Consider the following 21,739-nt stretch of genomic DNA (forward strand, 5'->3'; position numbering starts at 1 on the left):
TTAACCCCTTCCTGTTCTGTGACATATATGCATGACACAGAGGTGCAGGGTGGGTAGGCAGTGGGTACTGGCTATTTAGCAGTTTAGCGGTTAGAGCTAGCTTTGATTAAGGCTGTCTGACAGCTTACAATCCTGACCAAGGCATGTAAACTGTGAGTCGGAGCATGGCCCCCTCAACACACCATCATCCCCCCCATGATATGATTGCAAGATGCTGATGGTTTCCATGTCAGCCCTGGCCTGAGCGAATGCTCTCAGGGCTACCATGTATTAAACCATATTAAGTCCTGCTTATAACAGGCCTTAATATGTAAATGAGAAAAATTCAATATACTGCAATTCTGAAGTATTATACAAGTAAGAGCTTACAATCCATATGGAAAGGGGAAAGGAGACAGTAGGTGCGGGTAGAAGCTGCTCTAATTGTGGTGGAGGCAGGTTTATTGCAGATTGTAGGCTTTTATAATAGGTGTTTTTTTCTGGCTGATTTTGTAGGTTTTCAATGTGGAGGAGAGTCTAAACTTTTGGGGTAGCAAATTTCATAGTATGAGGGAAGCACAGAAGAAATCTTGGAAACAATTGTGAAAGGAAGAGATTAGAGGGGAGCAGAGAAGTCGTTTTTGTAAGGATCAGAAATTGGGTTAGCTTAGAGATGTAGAATACTCCAAGATAAAAGCCCAAGGGACACATCATTTGTTGGAGCTTTGTAGGCACCTACATTCTCACTACAAATAGGACCATATCAGAGAAACCACTGAGTTCCTCAAGTTCCCCAGGGAATCTAGTCTCACTGATGGCAGTCATAACAGTATTTTTCAAAAATTACCATTCATTAAGAATGGATCAGATCATTAAAAAAAAAATTGTAACATATTGTAACACAAGACAGTGTAAGTATATTTCTTGTGATGTTTCACTTTAGTGATGGAACTGATTCCAAGGTATACAACTCCATTTGTTAATTTAGTTAAGCTACAAATACTTGTTATCGGTGAACTCAATCTCTGAACATTAGAGAAGGAAATGACTAGAACTAACTGCACCGTTAAATTGTAATCCATCAATTCTGTTTATCTATAAGGAAATTTCTTTTGGAACGAAGCATTGCTCACTTTGAGTGATAGGACCCCCTAAAGAGATTCTAGTTGCATTTTGAATGGCTGAAGTTCTAAGTTAATAGATTGATGTAATAAGATGTGGTGTAATAATCTTTAAGCACCCCCTTAAATGTGGCATTGGAATGCGGAGTCAATAAAACAGCATTTTAAATACTGATTAAGGGTGATGCGTCTTGCTGTTTAACCGTTTTTGCAAAGCATTCATCTAACTGGGAATAACATCTGAAATTCCCCAAAGCATTTCTCATGGTTGTTTGTTGAATATTTTGTACAGGCATATTATGTCATCATTGTAGAGATATAGCAAAGTTTAACTTGACTTTTAATGTGTCAAGATGACTTTCTGTGCCAGTTTATTTGCCCTTTCAATGGTTTTTCAATGTGTTTTATTTTGCTAAGGAGAAATAACAATAGATTTTCAATGGCTTAAAAGGGTTATACCAAAATGGCAAGTTATCCCCTGTCCGCAAGATAGGGGATATCTTGCTGATCAGTGGGGATCTGACTGCTGAGACCTCTGCCAATCTCAAAAATGGGGAACCGGTGTTTCCCTTTGCCTCTCACTGCAGGGTCACTCCTGACATTAGCATCAATGGAGCATTGGCCGAGCATGCGCGATTAGTGCTCCACTCATTTCAATATGGCTGACCAAAATAGTTCAGCAGTCACATTGAAAATAAATTCTGTGTCAGCGCGCTTGCATGACCAGCACTCCATTTTGTCTCCACCTCACTTTGGGGAGTTCAGTAAGCACACAGTCAAAAGGACGAGGAAAATGGCACCCCGTTTTGGTGGGCATCTCAGTAGTGAAGTCCGGACCGATCAGCAAGTTATACCCTATTCCATGGATAGGGAATAACTTATGATTTTGGTACAAGTTCTTTAAAATACAATAATTTACTGCGGAAAGTTATCACAGTCAAGTTAAACTTTGTTACATCAGCAAGTGCTCAAAATTTGGCAATAGTATTTTATTGCAGCAATAAATCTAAACAAAAAGAGCCTAAGCAAATTTGCAAGTATTCTTGATTAAAGAGGATTTCGTGGACTAAATTATTGATGACCTGTCCTCAGGATAGGTCATGAATAGTTGATCAGCAGTTGTCTGCTGCTTGGGATCCCAGTGAATCAGCTGATTGAACTGACAGCAGCGCTCGGATAAGTGCCGTGGCCATTTCAGTCCATACCAGACACAGCGCAGTACATTATGTAGTGGCTGTGCCTGATATAGCAGCTCAATCCTAGTCACTGGAATGGGACTGAGCTGCTTTAGGCCATGTGATTGATAAATGTGACATTGGATGCCTGAGAAGAGGCCACAGTGCCACAACCTCCTTGATCGTAAGGAAACCTCAGTTGAGTGGCGAACCCCCCCGATCAACTATTGATGACTTATACAGAGTCTAAGTCACCAATACTTTAAAAATAATCTACCCCTTTGAGTCTAGAGATTTTTGTGTCTCCATGCTAACAGACTACAACCACATTTAGTGTAGTCTAGAGTTGAGCGAACATACTCTGCCGAGCTTGATGCTCGTTTGAGTATTAGCGTACTCAATGGTGCTCGTTACTCAAACGAGCATCACGCCGTGTTCGATCCCGCCCCAGTTTTTGGCTCCTCCCCGCTGTGACGTGCCTGTTTTAGCCCCTCCCTGCCGGGACGCAGCACGCACGTCAATGGCAATTTTTTTTTGGCAGGAAGGCGGAGAGAGAGAGAGAGAAAGAGAGTGAGAGAGAGAGAGGGAGAGGGAGAGAGAAAGAGAGAGAGAGAGAGAGGGAGAGGGAGAGAGAAAGAGAGAGAGAGAGAGAGAGAGAGAGAGAGAGAACACACAAACCAAGAAAAAAAGAAAAAAAGCTCAGGACCCGGCGTCCCACATTCAAAAATGTTCGAGTCTCCTATTGTAGTCAATGGGGTTCGTTACTCGAGTAGAGCTCTCTAATTTTACGAAAAGCTTGACTCGAATAATGCGGACCCGAGCACTTGGGTGCTCGCTCATCTCTAGTGTAGTCTGATTCTGCAATGCTACCCCCTTCTATTTGCTACCTTTTATAATATCTCTAGGAGCAAGAAGAATGGAGTAACATACAACTGTGTTCGTGATTGAGCATTCGGGTCTTCATAGAAGCTGTCTATACTTTTCATTTAAGACAATTTGCAAAATTGCTTCATTTTCCATTTTAGATGCACTAGAGCTATAAACTGGATTTGGTATCAAATATTGAATATCTTCAATAGAGATTTGTTGCAAGTTTTATCAAGGCTTTTAGAGTACTTGTCAATTAACAAAAGAAGGCAAACATAGAAGAGAAATCAATGATTAATGTTCAGTATGCAGGGGAACAGGCAGCGCCGTGGCTTTGTTAGTGATGGATATCATGGTGGTGTTTTTGTCATTATGTCCTTACGTGCTCTATCTTTCACACTGAAAACTGCTAGGAACACAAGATTTGCTGTGAGATATCATAGAACTCTGCAGCTCTTACAAAACAGATAGCAGAACATGAAACCGAGAAAACCGTAGGGCCAAAGCACCAAGGATGATACTGTTGCTTCGCGGGAATGATGGCGATATCCTTTTCACAGGCTGCTTAAAATGTATTAGGTTTCTTATTGTACTCCAAATAAATAAATTGACCTTAATCTCTAATCATGATTGCCCATGTAGCTAATGGAAGGATTAAAAGAAATTAAGCCCTTCTGCCAAGAGGCCTGCTTTATGGGCTTCAGAAGAATACATTTAGCACACTGCATAATAGATTATTGATGTTCTTCCATAAATGATTATATATTGAGGTCTTTTTAATTAAAGGAATGAAGCAGGTCAAACTTTTTATATGAAATAGCAAGTGAAGGAGTGTTTTATGCTCATTACCACAACCACCATGGTCAAATTCTCTTTTATATTGCATTTTAAAAACACATTTTTAATGAAAACCTTATTGAACACATCGTTATAGTTAATTATCAATATTTTAAAAAGACCCTTTACGACTGACCTGTCTGTCTTAGTAAACACTTGTGTCCCCATGAAATAACAATTGAGGAATATCTTTTGCTTTAAAGGGGTATTCTGGAATTTTTCCAACTAATGACCTCTCTACATGAGTCCCGTGTGGCGCAAAGTGCTAAGCTCTTGCTCATGACCTGAAGGTTGGGAGTTAAGGTAGCCGGCTCAAGGCCTTCCATGCTTCCGAGGTTGGTTAAATGAGTACCCAGCTTGTTAGGGGGTTATAAGTTGGTGCTATTGTCCTCTAGATAGGTTATCATTAGTTGATGGACAGGAATCTACCATCCTGGCATCCCTGTCCATCAGCTGATGTCCATGGAGTGGAAGTGGGAGCACTGGCTTCACTCGCATTGAGATCAGTGGGAGCCCCGCACTTCTTTTGCACCTCCTGCCCCTGTTGTAGGCAGGACTGGATGTCTTATCCTGATCATGAAGTTGGACAGAAAGTGCAATAGAAGTGTGGCACTTGCTCCCCTGACCGCTTGTGATGATGTAAGTAGGCTGGAGGATCAGCTGATGGGATTGTGAATGGCCGAGGATAGATCATCAGCTGGAACAAGGCTGAATTACACCATTAATTATAAGTTGTACTGTGCCTAGATGGTAATAGGAGATGACAAAAGACAGATATAAATTACAATCACCACAACATTACTAGGAAACAGATGTACAAATACCAAGGAATCAGCATAATGTACACCAGGAAGACTTGTTATCAGAACTCCACCATTCAGAGGAATAACTGTCACCCTCTGAGAGGAGGGACTAGAATATATGCACTACAATAATAGCTGATTGGCTGGCTCAGAGAACCACCTTCTTGCCGACCAATCAAGACGCACATCAGCAGATGGCTGTTCACTCATTGGTGCTCATGACAGGGCACATGCTCCAATGGCAGGGTCACATGGGCTGGACTGACCTTGTAATGTCAGCCTGGATGCACAGTGGTAGTATCACAGCTGGCACACCATGGCAACCAGAAACTATAGCAACACACCCTCTACTGTTAACACCCAGTTGTCAGTTTATTCATAAGTCATTGACAACAAAAGAACGGCACGATGCAGAATTCTAAAAAAAAATGGCTACAAAGGTATTTACTAGAGAATAAATCTATTTATTAAAACAGGCATGTTAGCAGAGTTGACAGGTCGTCCTTAAAGGAAACATGTCATGTTGAATGTGGCAGCTAAACCGAAAGCAGTACAGCTCCACCACTGCAGTGGGGAACACCAGTGATAATTGCCATGTGCAAATCACATAATAGCCCGAAACAGTACTATTCTTTGTGTAAATACATGGCAGCTTATTCTGAAAAGTCAGCTGAAAAGTCAAATAGACTTTAAGTAACTTTTATCTCTCTGCTCCTATTCGTATCAATATCCTGAATGTCTTGGAATTTGGTCTATTTTTATTCCATGACATTTTTCTTACACTTATTGAAACTGAATTTTAGAGATATGATGAATTGTGAACAGTTTTACGGGTCATCACTTATATTCCATAGAGAACTTATGTCACTGACTAATCAGTGAATGTAGGCTATAAAAACATGTGGTTCTAGAGTTTATTAGTATGCTTCTATCTATCTATCTAATTAATTATCTATCTATCTATCTATCTATCTATCTCCTATCTATCTATCTATCTATCTATCTATCTATCTATCTTCTATCTATCTATCTCCTATCTATCTATCTATCTATCTATCTATCTATCTATCTATCATCTATCTATTTCATATCTATCTATCTCATATCTATCTATCATCTATCTATCTATCTATCGCATATCTATCTATCTATCTCATATCTATCTATCTCATATCTATCTATCTATATCTATCTTCTATCCATCTATCTATCTATCTATCTATCTATCTCATATCTATCTATCTATCTCATATCTATTTATCTATCTATCTATCTATCTATCTATCTATCTATCTATCTATCTATCTATCTATCCCATATCTATCTATCTATCCCATATCTATCTATCTATCTATCTATCTATCTATCTCATATCTATCTATCTATCTATCTATCTATCTATCTATCTATCTATCTATCTATCTATCCATCTATCTATCTCATATCTATCTACTGTATCTATCTGGACAGGCATATATTTTTTTTCGAGAAATACAACCTTTAAATAACTTATTATCTCCTATCTGACATGATTGAAATTCTACAGTCTATTAAATATTAACGTTATTCATTTAAATGTTATATTACACCCTTTGGGCTACTTCTTGTGCACACAGAAACAGATATTGCAATTATCCCATGACCAATTCTATCTCTTTATGTTACCACCTGACAAAGGTCTGAAAATAATATGTATTACGCGCCAAAGAAATTAATGAAGTGATCTTAATAAATCTGTGAAGTGGTCCTCACAGGATGATAAGTTTTCCTTTACTGCAGGTTATTTTTCACTAGAGTTAAGAAACATAGTTGTGAAGATGTGTTAATTAGATTTTAATGAAAATAGCAACAAATACATCTATCAATCTATCTATCTATATCATATCTATCTATGTATCTCCTATCTATCTATCTATCTATCTCGTATCTATCTATATATCATTTCTATCTATGTATCTATCTATCTATCTATCTATCTATCTATCTATCTATCTATCTCATATCTATCTATCTATCTATCTATCTATCTATCTATCTATCTCATATCTATCTCCTATCTATGTATCTATTTATCTCATATCTATCTACCTATCTATCTATCTATCCATCTATCCATCTATCTATCTCATATCTATCTATCTATCTATCTATCTATCTATCTATCTATCTATCTATCTATCTATCCATCTATCCATCTATCTATCTCATATCTATCTATCTATCTATCTATCTATCTATCTATCTATCTATCTATCTATCTATCTATCTCATATCTATCTCCTATCTATCTATCTATCTATCTCATATCTATCTCCTATCTATGTATCTATTTATCTCATATCTATCTACCTATCTCTCATTATATACCTTCAAATATGTATAGAAGAAATTTGTAAATCCAATTACTTTCTGAAGTAAAAAAAAAAAAAATTGGTGAAAGGGGATTTATTCTAAAAGCATTCCATTGCTCAACTGCCCAATGGCCATGCTACTTGCACCATCCTAAATGGACTGGTGCATCTTCTTTGAGAGAACTCACTGGGCATTTGCAGGATGAATGTAGGGAAATATTAACTGAAGTGTATTAAACATTAAGGCCCATTTAGACACAACGATTATTGCTTAAAAGTCGCTCAAAAGCCATAACTTGAGCCATAACCGTTGCATCTAAACGTGTGGCCATCGTGCACTTTTCGTGCACTATTCGTTCAAGCTAAAAGTCAGTGATGACTCTTATCAGCGCCGCACTCTGAGTTCTGAGCGGGATGCCGGTGATAGCTTTCTTTCAGCTGGTATCCTGCTTGGACTTCTCAGCGGGACACCAGCGGGACACCAGCTGAAAGCTCTGAGAACAAAGCAGCTGTTTGCATATATAAAGCAACTGCTGTTCTCTAAACTGCCAGTGGTGTCCCGCACCGCCTGCATTTAACTCTTAAGTACCTAATTAGCTACTTAAGAGTTATGCAAAGATGATCAGTCAAAACTTGCACTCAAGCTGTCGTTTGAGCGATTTTTGAGCGATCATTTTTCAGTGTAAGTGGGCCTTTAGGGCTTAGTCACACGGGGGCATCGGCGCCCGTGTTACTGCAGGAAGGAGACGGCCGTACCTCAAGCCGGATGTCTCTCTGCAGCGCCGGGAGAAAGAACATGTGATCGGCTTCATTGCCGGTCATGTGTTCTATCTTCAGCGCTGCAGAGAGACGTCCGTCTTGAGGTACGGCCGTCTTGCTCCTGTAGTGAGGCCTTCGTCACACGGCTGCATCGGCGCCTGTGTAGGGTGCCGATGCGCCCGTGTGACTGAGCCCTTAGTAGAAAGTATGCCACGGAGGGTATCTGATGTCATTAGGGTCAAAGAAAACCCCACTAAGTATTAACCTATGGAAATAAATATTACTTTGTATTATTGCTCAGGGGTTCTATTACTTTGATAGTGTAATGCAATGCCTAATTAGCAAGAGAACTACCTGATAGTTCAGCAGAGACTGTTTGTGCATCTACAGTATGTCAGAACCTCCAAAAAGTAGAAATTTCCACTTGCACTATTCTTGTCCAGAGCATGCTAGATTCTCCGAATGTGATATTATTAGTAATAAGTCTAGTAATTATCTACTGTGTAATATTGTGTTCGGAAGAATCAGAAGACAAATAAGAAACCCCGTTTATTTCTTTTCCAGTTATTTTCTCCAAATAATATGATTATCGCTTGGAAACAATTAAACATGATTCCATTTGAAGGCAGTAATTGTTTTCCTCTGTTAATTTGTGGATTATTTAGAAGCTTAGTAAAAAATTGCTTCTCTTTATGGCTTAGAAAGCAGCAGTTTTTTGTTTCATTAAGAAAGGATACTGAAGAAGATCCTTTGGATTTTTCGATGCAGTTTGGTTCAGCTTTTTCCTTTGGGGTATCTCATTTCATTCTGCAAAGAATACACAGAGCTGTGGGCTGCAATCCAGACATCTATAATGCATAACCGCTCAGCAGCGATTTCTTTTTCCAAAATCTGATACTACCCCGTGATATCACATAGGCAACGCGCAAACTTGGAAAAACTGGAGGTAAAAGCTGGCACATTTGTCCCAGTCCCGTGTGTATTGGCATCCGGATTGTTTTTGATGTCTTAGCACAGTTGAAAAGAAAACTGCGCTGGGTCAGATGTACAAGGTTGTTTGTTGATATGTCAAGAGATGCACAACTAAAAGGGAAAAAAATGTTCTTACATATAAAGTACTACATGGAGTCTCTATGGATTATACCCCATGCTCTGTGATGATTTCTGAAGACTTTTTCATAATCCCCTTTAAAGGAAATTCAGAGTCTTTGATATCTAAAAACTAATTAGATCTGTTTTTAGAATTAACAGCATGTGGGATTTGCTTACAGAAGGAAACATTGCAGCAGAACATTCTTCAAATTGCAATGGACAATCATGGCTTCTGTGGTAGCCATGGGCATAACTATAGGGGATTCAGGGAATGCGGTTGTACCCGGGCCCAGCAGCCTTAGGGGCTCCATAAGGCCTCTCTTCTCCATATAGTAAGTCCAGTACTATGAATAAAGCATTATAGTTGGGGGCACAATTACAGATTTTGCATTGGGGCTCAGAAGCTCCAAGTGGTACTATTGTACCTTGTCACCACCGGAAGCTAGGGGCTGACAGCCTTAGCTGCAGTAGACACCCCTTGTCATGCCCCTAGCTTCCCATTGGCTCATGGAATAGCACCAACTTTGTTAAAACCCCGTGTGCAAGACACTGCGGCTGGATGGAGGACGAAGGGGGAGACCGAGACCGGGTGTCAGCGGCGCAATGGAGGGTGACTGCGGCCACACCAAGGACACTGACAGCGGAGCTGGGGGGCCCATGGGCGGAGATACTGTGGCTCCCACAGTGAGACAGAGAGTGTGGCCAGTGGCGCGGCTGCACAGAAACAGATTGTGCAGCGGTGATGTGGTTCCTGGGCTGAGGGGCCGACTGGGATTCTGAGCACTGCTCACTCTCACTCTCCCCGTCCGCCTTGGAGCACTGCCACTGTGTCGAGGCTCGACCGGGACTCCTCACAACACTGGTGAGTGGCAGACGCTCACTGTCCCTGTCCACCTTGCAGCGCTGCCACTGTGTCGGGATACACAGTGTGCTGCTCGCTCCCCTGGGCGTTACCGCTGCATCTTGTCTCCCAATCGGCATCTAGGGGCATGACAGGGGCGTTCACTCCTGCTAACACCTGTCCCACCACTAGCTTTCAGTGGTGACATGATACTACAGTACCGCTTCAAGTTATGCCTCTGGTGGTAGCCATTGGTTGGTTAGGTTTTTTTTTGATGTCCCCAACTGTGAAATAGTTTCTGTCATTTTTCTTTTTCCTATTACAGTACATCTATCCTAATTTAAGGAAAAGACAATCTAAGGCATTGTAAGCTTCAACAGTACTATTCAACATTGTCACATTCTGCAGTCAAAAATTTTTGAACTAGAGCCACCTAGCGCTAAAATCAATATCAGCCTTTGCGTTAAAAAATATATGGTACAAATCTATTTATTATACTTCACTTATATATAGATTATATAGCTGTTTCAAATAGCCTTCTCTAGCATTGTAATCTTAAATGGGTTGACCACTTTTGGGGTATTCTTTATAAAATGCCTGGGAATGTGTATTTTTGGACTTAATAGTAGAGGCAAGCCCCTATCCCGGCTTTCTAAGCCTCCTGTAACCCTTGTAAGGCGCTTCTGTCCATAAAATAGCTGCATGTTGAGAGGCATATGACAACACATCATCATGTCTGTTCCTTTGAAACATAGTGGACTTGTTACCAACGTCAAGTACGTCTTCGTACACAGATCAAAGTGACACTGTGTTTCAATGGAGGTGTAGGGATGTGTTGGTCACATGCCTCTTCGTATGCAGCCATCTGATGTATGGCTAAAAAGGAAATAAAAACAGCACTCTATAAGGCAGATGGCGATGACCAAGATTATAGAAGCAAAGGATAGTCTTACCTGATGTGGTTATGCAATTGTACGACACATAGCGTCTGTCAGTAAAATAGTACCCTTCCGAAAATGGATCCGTAGATAGCCACCATGTCTCAGATCAGTATTGTGGATGGGAAATTGGAGATAATTGATGAGCTCGACAGCAGACCCCAGGAATTGCACAAAACACCTTTATTTGGAAACACATTTCTACGTGTATCCGTACCTTCATCTGGCACTTAACCTGTTATTTTTTTTTTCCATTTTCTTCCCTGTTTTCCAAAAACATTTTTATTTGGCAATGGTTAATAGCCAGATGAAGTTGTCAAGAAGCACAGAAAGGCATTGTCAAATAACGGTGTTTTCTGAAATTCTTGGGGTCTCCTATCCAGCATGCCACCATCTTCCTACCTACACTGCTGATCTAATGCATGGAACTGCCATCCACAAGGGACAGAAGGCTGGCTGAGCGGGGAAGTATGTGTGTGTGTTGGGGGGACTACTAAGGACATTGGAACACATTTTTAATGATTGACTTATTTAGTGAATACATAAACACACTTCTTCTTCTTCATCTTCTTCTTTCTGTTCTTTTTCTTCTTCTTCTTTCTGTTCTTTTTCTTCAACTAAGATGACCTAAGAGTGTTATACAGGGCATTTGTGGCTCTTAGGCCTTAGTCAGACGGGAGTTTTTTCGTGCGATTTGCGGATCGCATGACGGATGCGCATTCGCAAATTGCATGAGGCCTTAGTCACACGGGCGTTTTTTCCCGCGATTTGCGGATCGCATGACGGATGCGCATCCGCAAATCGCGTGACCGGGGCCCAAAAATCTGCTCCTAGCCGCTTTTCATTAGAAACGGGCCGGAGCTGTCCAGCGCATTGCATTCAATGGAGCCGGCAATACAGCCGGCTCCATTGAAAGCAATGCGCTGCGGGCGAGCGCGGGATGAATTGTCAGGAAGGGCTTAAATATATAAGCCCTTCCCTGCAATTCATCCTAAAATGTGTTAAAATGAAAAAAAATTGTATACTCACCTTTCCGCTGCAGCCGGAGTCCAGCCGCGGCCGCTGTCAGTTCTCCTGAACTGCTTCTCGGCACTATTCAGCCGGCGGGGCTTTAAAATCCCCACCTGCTGAATGATCTGCCTCTGATTGGTCACAGCCCTGACCAATCAGAGGCCGGTTTTCACACTCAGCGCTGAGCCAATCAGGGGAAACTCTGACTCACACCCCCTTCACACCCACTGCAGGCCGGCCGTGCTGAACTCCGTCTGCCGGGACAAGGTGAGTATATATATTTTTTTTAATTTAACACATTTCTGGATGAATTGCAGGGAAGGACTTATATATTTAAGCCCTTCCCGACAATTCATCCCGCGCACGCCGGCAGCCCATTGCTTTCAATGGACAAACATCGTTCTTCTCTGCCACAGCTGTTACAGCTGTGGCAGAGAAGAATGATTTGTCTTCTATATGTTCTCAATGGGGTCGGCGCTGCTGCCGCCGGCCCCATTGAGCACATATAGAGAAGAGAATAGGAATCGCAGATCACAGATAGATGCGATCTGCGATTTCTGTTCTATAATTTATCGGACGAGCGCATAAAAAGCGCTCATGTGTCCGATACCATTGCAAAGCAATGGTTTTATAAAATCGGCCGACGCATGCGCAAATCGCGGCATAAAACGCCCGTGTGACTAAGGCCTTAGACAGTATTATACTCCAATTTTAGGTGTATTTGCATCGGCGAAGTTCCAAACTAATTAGATTGAACCAAATTCTGTAAATCTGCAGTACCAAACTTTTGAAAAGTTCGCTCATCACTACTAGTTACACGTTGCATTCTACGCTCTTCATGTTTGTGGCTCAAGGCAACTGGACATGTCACTCAATAGGTAAAGGCTGGGGTTTGGCAAACAGACTTCCCTTAACCATCTGGGGCAAATAAGAAACTTAGACATGCTAATACATCATAAACAGCTAAATTGTGATGAGAGGATTAGGTAATGATGTGAAATATACAATGAGAATGGAAAAACAGAGAAAAACAGAAGGAATGCAACAGGAATCATTATTCACAAAGCCACTTCCAATGTTTCCGATGGGAAAAGGAACTGCAACCCTTCGCTCCCATAAATATGTCAGCAGTTCTTCCTTAACCATAAATGTGGATAGAGTGATTTATCTCCAGGAAGATATACAATGCTCTACACGTCAATGGCTCGTGTATATAACAATAAGTGTAGCTATTGTGATTTATATTCCAAAAGGTACATCAGGTTACATTTTCTGGTAGCGTTTTTCTGAATTACAGCCCGGAGATTGTGATAACTACCCCACTCTTCCATTTTAGTTGAGCTACTAAACATTTCCATGTTATTCAGGTCATCTTTCCTGCCGTATGACTTCACCTTTACAATACAGATCCATTCATTTACTATGCATAATAAATGGTATTTTCCTGCGGCGTACATAAGATTGAGTGAATATTGGAACCAGGATATTAGGTGGTGCACAGTTTGTACGTGTCATACTTCAGATGTATGAGGTAGGCTCCAGAGCAGATATGTTTAGAGCTGTCACTTATTCCTCTTTGGGCGATTTGTTTTGACTGGGCCGACTGTAGAGAACGAGCTTCCTGGCTGACATATTGCAGACTTCCATCTATTTCAAATGCGTCTTTTATGGAGACAATCAGCAGATATTAGTCATGTCAAATTAAGAAAGCGAAAAAAAACAGAGGCGCCATTTGTATCTTCATTCTTCAACATTTTTAAGCTTACTTTGTCAAGAGAAAGAATACAAAGTCTGCTCCATCCATGCCATTACTCTAAGCTACAGTATTGATATTGGCATATTTCTTCTTCTTCACCGTCTCCTTGTTTTCCTTCTCTTTCTCCCGTATTAGGCCCAATGCACACGGACGGATTTTTGCTGCAGAATTCACGGCCAGACGCCCACCGCGAATTCCGCAGCAATGTCCGTCCATAGCAGGCAATCTAAAATGATTCTCCACGCACACTAGCGGAATTGACTTGTGATTTCCGCTCGTGGAGGAAGAATCGCAGCATGCTCTATTTTTGTGCAAGACTCGCTTCCATTGCAACTGTCCCTCCCATGGTGATTCCGAAATGTCAATTTTGTAATTGCCGCAGATCCATGTCATGCTCTGCACTGAGCATGTGCGGTGGTGTGCCACCCAGAACATCTGTAGTACATCCGAGACAGGTACGTGTGGGTCACTGGCTGACACAGGGTCGGATTTTGCTGTGAGATCTCGCAGACGGAATCTGATGTGGCTGTGTGCATGCGGCCTTATATGTATTAGTTGATTTGGCTTATTATTGTTATGTAGTAATAATAATCACTAAATATAATAATATAATTACAAAACAAATTCCCCAAAAGTTTGGACACTGTAAAATGTAAAGAAAAAAAAGAATGCAATGATCTGGAATTCTTATATAACCAGATTTTATTCAGAATGGAACATATATCAGAAGTAGAGATGAGCGAGTATACTCGCTAAAGGCAAGTGCTCGAGCGAGCATTGCCTTTAGCGAGTACCTGCCCGCTCGAGACCAAAGGTTCGGGTGGCGGCGCAGGGGAGCGGTGAGTAGCGGCAGTCAGCAGGAGGGAGCGGGGGGGGGGAGAGAGGGAGAGAGAGATCTCCCCTCCGTTCCGCCCTGCTCTCCCCCGCAGCTCCCTGCCCGCCGCCGGCACCCGAACCTTTGGTCTCGAGCGGGCAGGTACTCGCTAAAGGCAATGCTCGCTCAAGCAATTGCCTTTAGCGAGTATACTCGCTCATCTCTAATCAGAAGTTTTCCATTTCATTAAAAAAAATACCTCATTTAGAAATTGAGGGAAGCAACACATCTCACAAAAGTTGCGCCGGAGCCGTGTCTACTATTGCGTAGCTTCTCCTCTTCTTTTTACAACAGTCTATAAACGTCTGGAAAGTGAGGAGACCAATTGCAGGAGTTTGGGGAGAGGAATGTTGTTCTGTTCTTGGCTGATGTAGGATCCTAGCTGCGCAACAGTTCCGGGTCGTCTTTTTGTTTCGTAATGCGCCAAAAGTTTTCTATTGGCAAAAAGTCTAGACCTCAGGCGCCCCGTTCAGCACCGGAACTCTTCTTCTGCAAGGCAGTACTGTTGTGATGGATGCAGTATGGGGTTTAGCATTGTCTTGCTGAGATATGCAAGGCTTTCCATGAAAGAGACGTTGTCTCGGTGGGAGCATAGAAACTCTGACCCATATCACGCTTCCATCTCTGCGATTTTGCTGAAAATCGCTTTGCTGAACGTGTGATTTTCACGCATGTTTTTCACACTTAAGAAAATTGCATGTATTTTCAATTTGAAAACGTAAAAATTGCACTTGTATGAAACTCACTTATACATGCGAGCACAATGTGAATGCAATGTGATTTTTTTCTCACCTATTGGAAGCAAGATTTCTGCGGCCTTGAATAGAACATGCCGTAAACTTTTGGTAAGAGAGAAAAACCACCCATTGCAAATAATGAGGTCCATTTGCTTGTGAGTTATGGGCATCTTGTAATGTGCAAAACTCGCACCAGAATATCTGCCGTGTAAATACAGCCTTTGTGGGAGACAAAAAAAGAAGACCCTATTTTCTAATTTCATATTGTCCCTGTTAGGCCTCGGTCAGACGACCGTTTTTTGCCGCGATTTGCAGATCGCATGACGGATGCGCATCCGCAAATCGCATAAGCGGGCCGACGATTCGGCAGAAAATCTGCAGCTAGCAGCGTTTTTGGCGAAACAGGCCCGATCAAAGGAGCGCTGTCCAACCCATTGAAATTCAATGGAGTTGGCAATACAGCCGGCTCCATTGAAAGCAATGGGCTGCCGGCGAGCGCGGGATGAATTTTCGGGAAGGGCTTAAAAATATAAGCCCTTCCCTGAAAAACATCCAAAAATGTGATAAAATAAAAAATATATATATACTCACCTTGTCCCTGCAGCCGGAGTTCAGCCGCGGCCGGCCGGCAGTTCTCCTGAACTGCTCTGTGTAGTATTCAGCAGCCGGGGATTTAAAATCCCCGCCTGCTGAATGAGCTGCCTCTGATTGGTCACAGTGTCACCAATCAGAGGCAGCTCTCACTCACCCATTCATGAATGGGTGAGTGAGTGCTGCCTCTGATTGGCTGAGCGCAGGGACCAATCAGAGGCAGCTCTCAGCTGTCATTCAATAGAGAAAAGCTGCAACGGAATGCCGGCGGCTGAACCGCTTCAAAACCCATGGCGAAATGCTGTGCGTTTTGAATCTGTGTCTGTCCCATGGAAATCTCTCGGTGCGGCCAAGCCACGCAATTTCCGTGGGATTTTCATCCTTTGGGAACCCATCCTAATAGCTGTTCTGTACATATTTCATAGCTTTCGGCCCACAAAATTGAATAGAAAACTCAGATTAAGACGATGGCAAATCCTGGTTGAATAAGAAATGTATTAACCTAGAGTCACACTGTTTAATTATTGCTTTTCCCACGCATAGAATATTCTAACCTTTCATTAAAAAGTACAAATAAAAAAAAAAGCAAAAACATAGTATAAACAAATGTTGTCTAACAATGGTAATATATCAAACTGTCTTCCAAAAATAAATGACTTTATAACCAGGCTGCATAAAGTAAATTGGATTTTGAGCCTTTTGTGTTCATTTCTTGTAGCCTTAGAAATCGAAGCAACGGAGCTGGTCCCTTTTGTTGTAATTAAGAGTGAGGGATTGAGAAATGTGCCTTCTATTGACTTCAGAGCTCACAAGAAGCTACCTTGAAAAATAATTTAATAGTTTCTAAATGTCATTAAAGCTTCGACATGTTTGATAAATTAGACTTTTTATTTCGGAGCATTATAGTGTAGTCTCATTTGCGAGAGGTCATTCTAATGTGCAGCGGCTAACCAGAATGCATTGATGCAATGTAAACAAAATAATTGTACTGTCTATTGCCACCAAGGTCCCGCAGGAATGGGAGTGTTAATAAGGTCTTGTTAAATCTGCTTGTACTCATTTGTGGATGCACAGTCTATTCCTGTGTAGCCAATATTCCCATCGGACGCCATAGTTGACTGAACTAGGTCTACTTTTACAAAGTTTAATTCCTTCCAATGTAAATTTAGAAATTGCAATTCTCTGACAATATGTTGCGAGACCTATGCCGTGTCATTAACACAGTCACACTTAGCTTCTCCAAACACTTATTCATTAGTGACTTCACACATCAGGGTCCTCCAGTCACTTCCATTTCTGGATGGTTGAAAATTATGCCGCAAGCTGGATAAATGATACACCTGCACAAAAACTCTAAAAGAAAAAAACTGCTAGCGGTGTACTTAACCCTTTCCAATCCACTGTCTGATGTCTTAAGACATTATGATTTAAGGCCGCACAGCTCCGATGTTGGAAAACATCCGTCTGGGTTCTCTTACTGTATATTGCCAGCCTTTCTGCTGTTGAAGCCTATCCAACGTGTCAGCTCATGCAGTACTGGTTTTAGCCAGCATATAGCGCCGTTGTGTAAGGGCAGAAAAAGAGTAAGCCTCCTAGGAAAACCAGGATAGAAATTGGATTGGAAAGGGTTAAGACCTCTTTCATAGGGGTGACAGCGAAATTGGCGCTACAAAATCGCAGCAATTTTGTAGCAACAGTGATGCATTTTCTGGTGGAAAATCAGAAATTATTGCTGCCTGTGAAGAACCTATCAACAGCCAGCGTGTTGTGGAGCTGGATTTATGAATTAGCGGTATTGATTGGCCGAGTTAAAAGTCCAGCCTCCATGATACTCTGGCTGTTCATTGGTTGTTCAGCCGCTGCTCAGCCAATTAATGCAGCACTGGATCAACCAATCACAACCATTGCATTGGTTTATTGAGTACTGCATTGATTGGCTGAGCAATGCTGGATGAACCAATCACAGCCATCGCTTCCTGGTGGGGAGATGAATGAATCGCGCAACCAGGAAGTGATCTTTTCTGGGTGAACGAGGACTGCAGGACACCCAGCGGAGCTTTGGAGAGCAGTGGGGGGACCCGGACCAAGCCTTTTAGGTAAGTATTACTATTTTTTTTGGAGAACATGGAGTGGCTTATTTTCTAATGCTAAAGTCGTATCACCTTACACAAAAATGGGATTTTTTGTGTTGCGATGCAAAAAAGGCTCCATAGGAAAGCATGGGCTACAAAAAAATTGCAAATAGCGGCAACCTAGAGCATGCCGTGATTTTTTTTCAAGATAGCATCAGAGAAAATAGCGCTAATGTGAAGGAACTCAGTGGAAAGCATGAGGTTCACATACATGCATTTTCTCGCATGTATCACGGCAAAATCTTACAATTTTGTCGCCCATGTGAAAGCAGCCTAAAAAAGAAGAAACTCTCAATCACAACTTGGAAACTTGAATTCCAGTATGGAATGAAACATTGAATAATATTTCCTGTTTCTATACTAGCAACTCAATTATTTCTGCTCCTTAGGCCCAGACACCTAGCGTATTTAGGGTCATGTGGTGTCTGTGTTAATTCACTTGCCCACACCGCTCCATTATAGCCTAAGGGGCTACTCAGATTGATGCAATTTTTCACACTGACCGGTGGTTTACATAAAAAAACTTATGAATAACCTATTCTTGTCAATGTCATGGACATGAAATTCGACATGCTGATGTGTAAATCGGATAGCACAAGAAAAGATGCGAGTTGTGTCCAAGTGTCTCAGACACAACCTGATCACACAGAGAATCTGCACCCTGTCTTATACTGGTCAATTACTATTATGATTTTGTCATTAGCCATAGATTGCAACAATATTTGCACTGATTTCATTCATCTAGATCACTGAGTACAACCACTCTGCTATCTCTGGAAGTTCTGTAGAAATGAATAGAGTAGTATTGTGCATGCATTACTACCGTTCTATTTATTTGAGAACACTCGAGACCTCAGTTCTTATGATCGGTGGTGGTCCAAGTGGAAGGACCCTTACTGATTAGATACTAATTGCCTAACCCATGAATAGGTGATAAGTTCTTTCCATGGAACAACTCTTGTCCCACTTCTAGAGTTTTGCTGCAGGAAGCAGACAGCTCTGTACATTGCATAGTGGCCCATGTTAGTATTGCAGGCTGGGTCCCATTCAGTTCATAAGGACTTAGCTACCTTACACTACCAATTTGGGCCACAGCATAATGTAAGGAGTTGTCTGCTCCCAGCAGCAAAACAACTAGAAGAAGGACAACAGTTTTAAGAAAGACCCTGCCCAAAAGAGCTTAAAATATATACATCATTTACAGCCAAAGTACAGATTTTTGAAGGGAATGTATCATCTACATTTTTAAAATTTGTTTTAATTTTCTCATTTACATTTTTTAAATGATACTTTCTGTACAAGACTATAGAAATTGCCATCTTGTCTGAACTACAGTTATCACCATTTAGATATATGCTTTGAAGCAGCCTTTTGGGTCAAAGACACAATGGACAGGGGACACCCACTGATTTCCATGGGGGACTATTCTAGGCATGCTCTGTGAACTGTGTAGAGGTCATTATGCAGAGAGGGGGAGGAGGTGAGCTGTTACCCTCATTTTTTGTGAATGGCGGAACCGGTATTATCTACATATAGGTGCTATCTTTCATTGTAATCCTGTGCATGGTGATAATGCTGCTGGAAAGCTTTTTTTTTTTTACAGAACAGGTAGTTTTAGCTTATTATTTTATGGAATATTGTTGACTAGAATGGCCGAATACTTGGAATTGTGAAAATGAGAATATAGCCCAGCCAACCTATCAGCTGGGCTAGAAACGAAGGAAGATGTTCATCTCCGGTGGCCAGCAATAAATGAGACCATGCATACACTAGCCGGTGCATCACATATTCCGGAGCTGATGTTGGGACATCAAACCCGTACCAGCACTTGTAATCAGGACGTCACAGCACTGTCGGCAATGTGACACGTGTATTCAGAAATTAGGTAACAATAGACCCCCATGTTTACTCAATATTGAGCTTCACATCTCAGATCTCTCAATAACTTTCATTGACTCGAACATCAACTGAAACAATTTGACTCGTGATATTGGATATTGTTTGTCAGTGACTCAGCATGTCCTCCTATTAGAGACATTGTCTTTCTGACAAGCATAGATTTAGATGTATTATAAGTGTATCAATAATAGCTTTCAGATATGAGGATATGAGTTATTATTTTCAGTGCATGTATTATAGAATCCCTGTAGGTGATAATATTGATGGGAAAACATTCTAGCGAGAGAGTAATTATTCATGTGGTCACTAATTTGCAGGAAATGATTTTTTTTTACTGTAAAGAAACATTTGTAAACAATAACAAATTAAGCAGTAATAAATCACATGCAAAATGAATAAAGATCGAGCATTGATTTTTCTTTTCCAGTTTTTTTAATATCTATTATACTAGTCATTTTATGAAAACTTTTTCATAGTTAGAAGACAACTTTATATTAGTTCCATTGGACGAAAATACATCATTCTGAATAGTTACAATCCCAGGATTAATGTATAGCTTTCTACTATAAAGACTGGGAATATATTGTAAGCAATGATATACCGTGCTTGGCACAGATGTAGACATTATTATCAGGTGTATTCTGATTACTCGATTTACAGCATTGAAGTACATTGTAGGTAATTACTGTATCATAATATGTTAAATGTTAGGTTAAGGTTTGCAACATTTGTATTTAAGGGTTGACCACCTTGGACAACCCATTTTTGTTTAAAGGCTATGCAAACGTGTGTGCATCAAAAATCAATACATTTTGTGCAAATCTTACTAAGTCCCTGCAGAAATAAAATGATGCACTTAACAGTTGTTTCCCCATTGAGTTTCCCTTCTCATGCTTTTAAAAAGCCTCATATCTGCTTTTGCAGGTTCTCCTATATTAAAGTTTCTGGGTCATGGGAATTCCCAGCACTAATGAGCTGGTCTCATCAGCACAAGCTCAGCTCTTCCAGAAGCCGTGTAGCATAACCACGCCCACTCAATACTACACAGCTATCTCTCATCCTCTCTCTGATTATCTGCTAGTACTGTTTTCCCTCCCTGCTGCTAAGAGCATAAAATTTACTCAGAATGAATTACAGCCCTTTGTAATAGTAGTTTTCTATGCTCTCTGTCCTTTTGATTTCCTCAACCATCCCCGTGCACCATCATACAGCCCTCTGTAATAGCTCAGTGGAAAGGCAATGAATGGATCTTCACAACAGGGGAGCTGGCTAGGGGAAGAGCTGCAATACAATTTATCAGTTTAGACTTTAAACTAACATAGTTTGTCTGCTAAGATGTCAGTCCTCCAGTCTGCAGTGCCTCAATCAAAGAAGAAGAACTTTTTAATGAACACCAGTAAGAAAGTCTTTATTTCGAAAAAGACATGGAGTGCAAAGGTGTATATATACTTTAAAAGGGCTACCAATCAATGGTAGAATCTGACAGTAAGTGTTCAATTTCTCAACAACATTACCATAGAAGAAATTAAGCATTAGGCTAGTATTACACAGCAAATTGTATCACTAACATGAAGATCACAATGTCACATTAGGACTAGAGATGGGCGAGCGTACTCGGTCACGCCCCTTTTTCGCCCGAGCGCCGCGATTTTCGAGTACTTCCGTACTCGGGCGAAAAGATTCGGGGGGCGCCGTGGGTGAGTGGGGGGTTGCAGCGGGGAGTGGGGGGAAGAGGGAGAGAGAGAGGGCTCCCCCCTGTTCCCCGCTGCTACCCCCTGCTCCGCCACGCCTCCCCCCGCCCACCGGCGCCCCCCGAATCTTTTCACCCGAGTACGGAAGTACTCAAAAATCGCGGTGCTCGATCGAGTAATTACTCGAAATGAGTAGGTTCGCTCATCTCTAACTAGTACACTACAACTAATGATTGTCAATGTGGTCACAACCCGACATGCAACCCCTCGCGACTGTGAAACGCC

The 21,739-nt window shown here is 41.4% G+C and overlaps 1 protein-coding gene across 5 annotated transcripts in view; it reads left to right on the forward strand.

The window, feature by feature from the left end:
- The window catches only part of NRXN1 (neurexin 1), a 1,562,703-nt gene that overhangs the window by 1,128,668 nt on the left and 412,296 nt on the right, over positions 1–21,739 (forward strand). The gene's annotated exons all lie outside the window — the stretch shown is intronic.

Source organism: Eleutherodactylus coqui, chromosome 3, assembly GCF_035609145.1.
Source record: "Eleutherodactylus coqui strain aEleCoq1 chromosome 3, aEleCoq1.hap1, whole genome shotgun sequence".
In the NCBI taxonomy this organism is placed as follows: domain Eukaryota; kingdom Metazoa; phylum Chordata; class Amphibia; order Anura; family Eleutherodactylidae; genus Eleutherodactylus; species Eleutherodactylus coqui.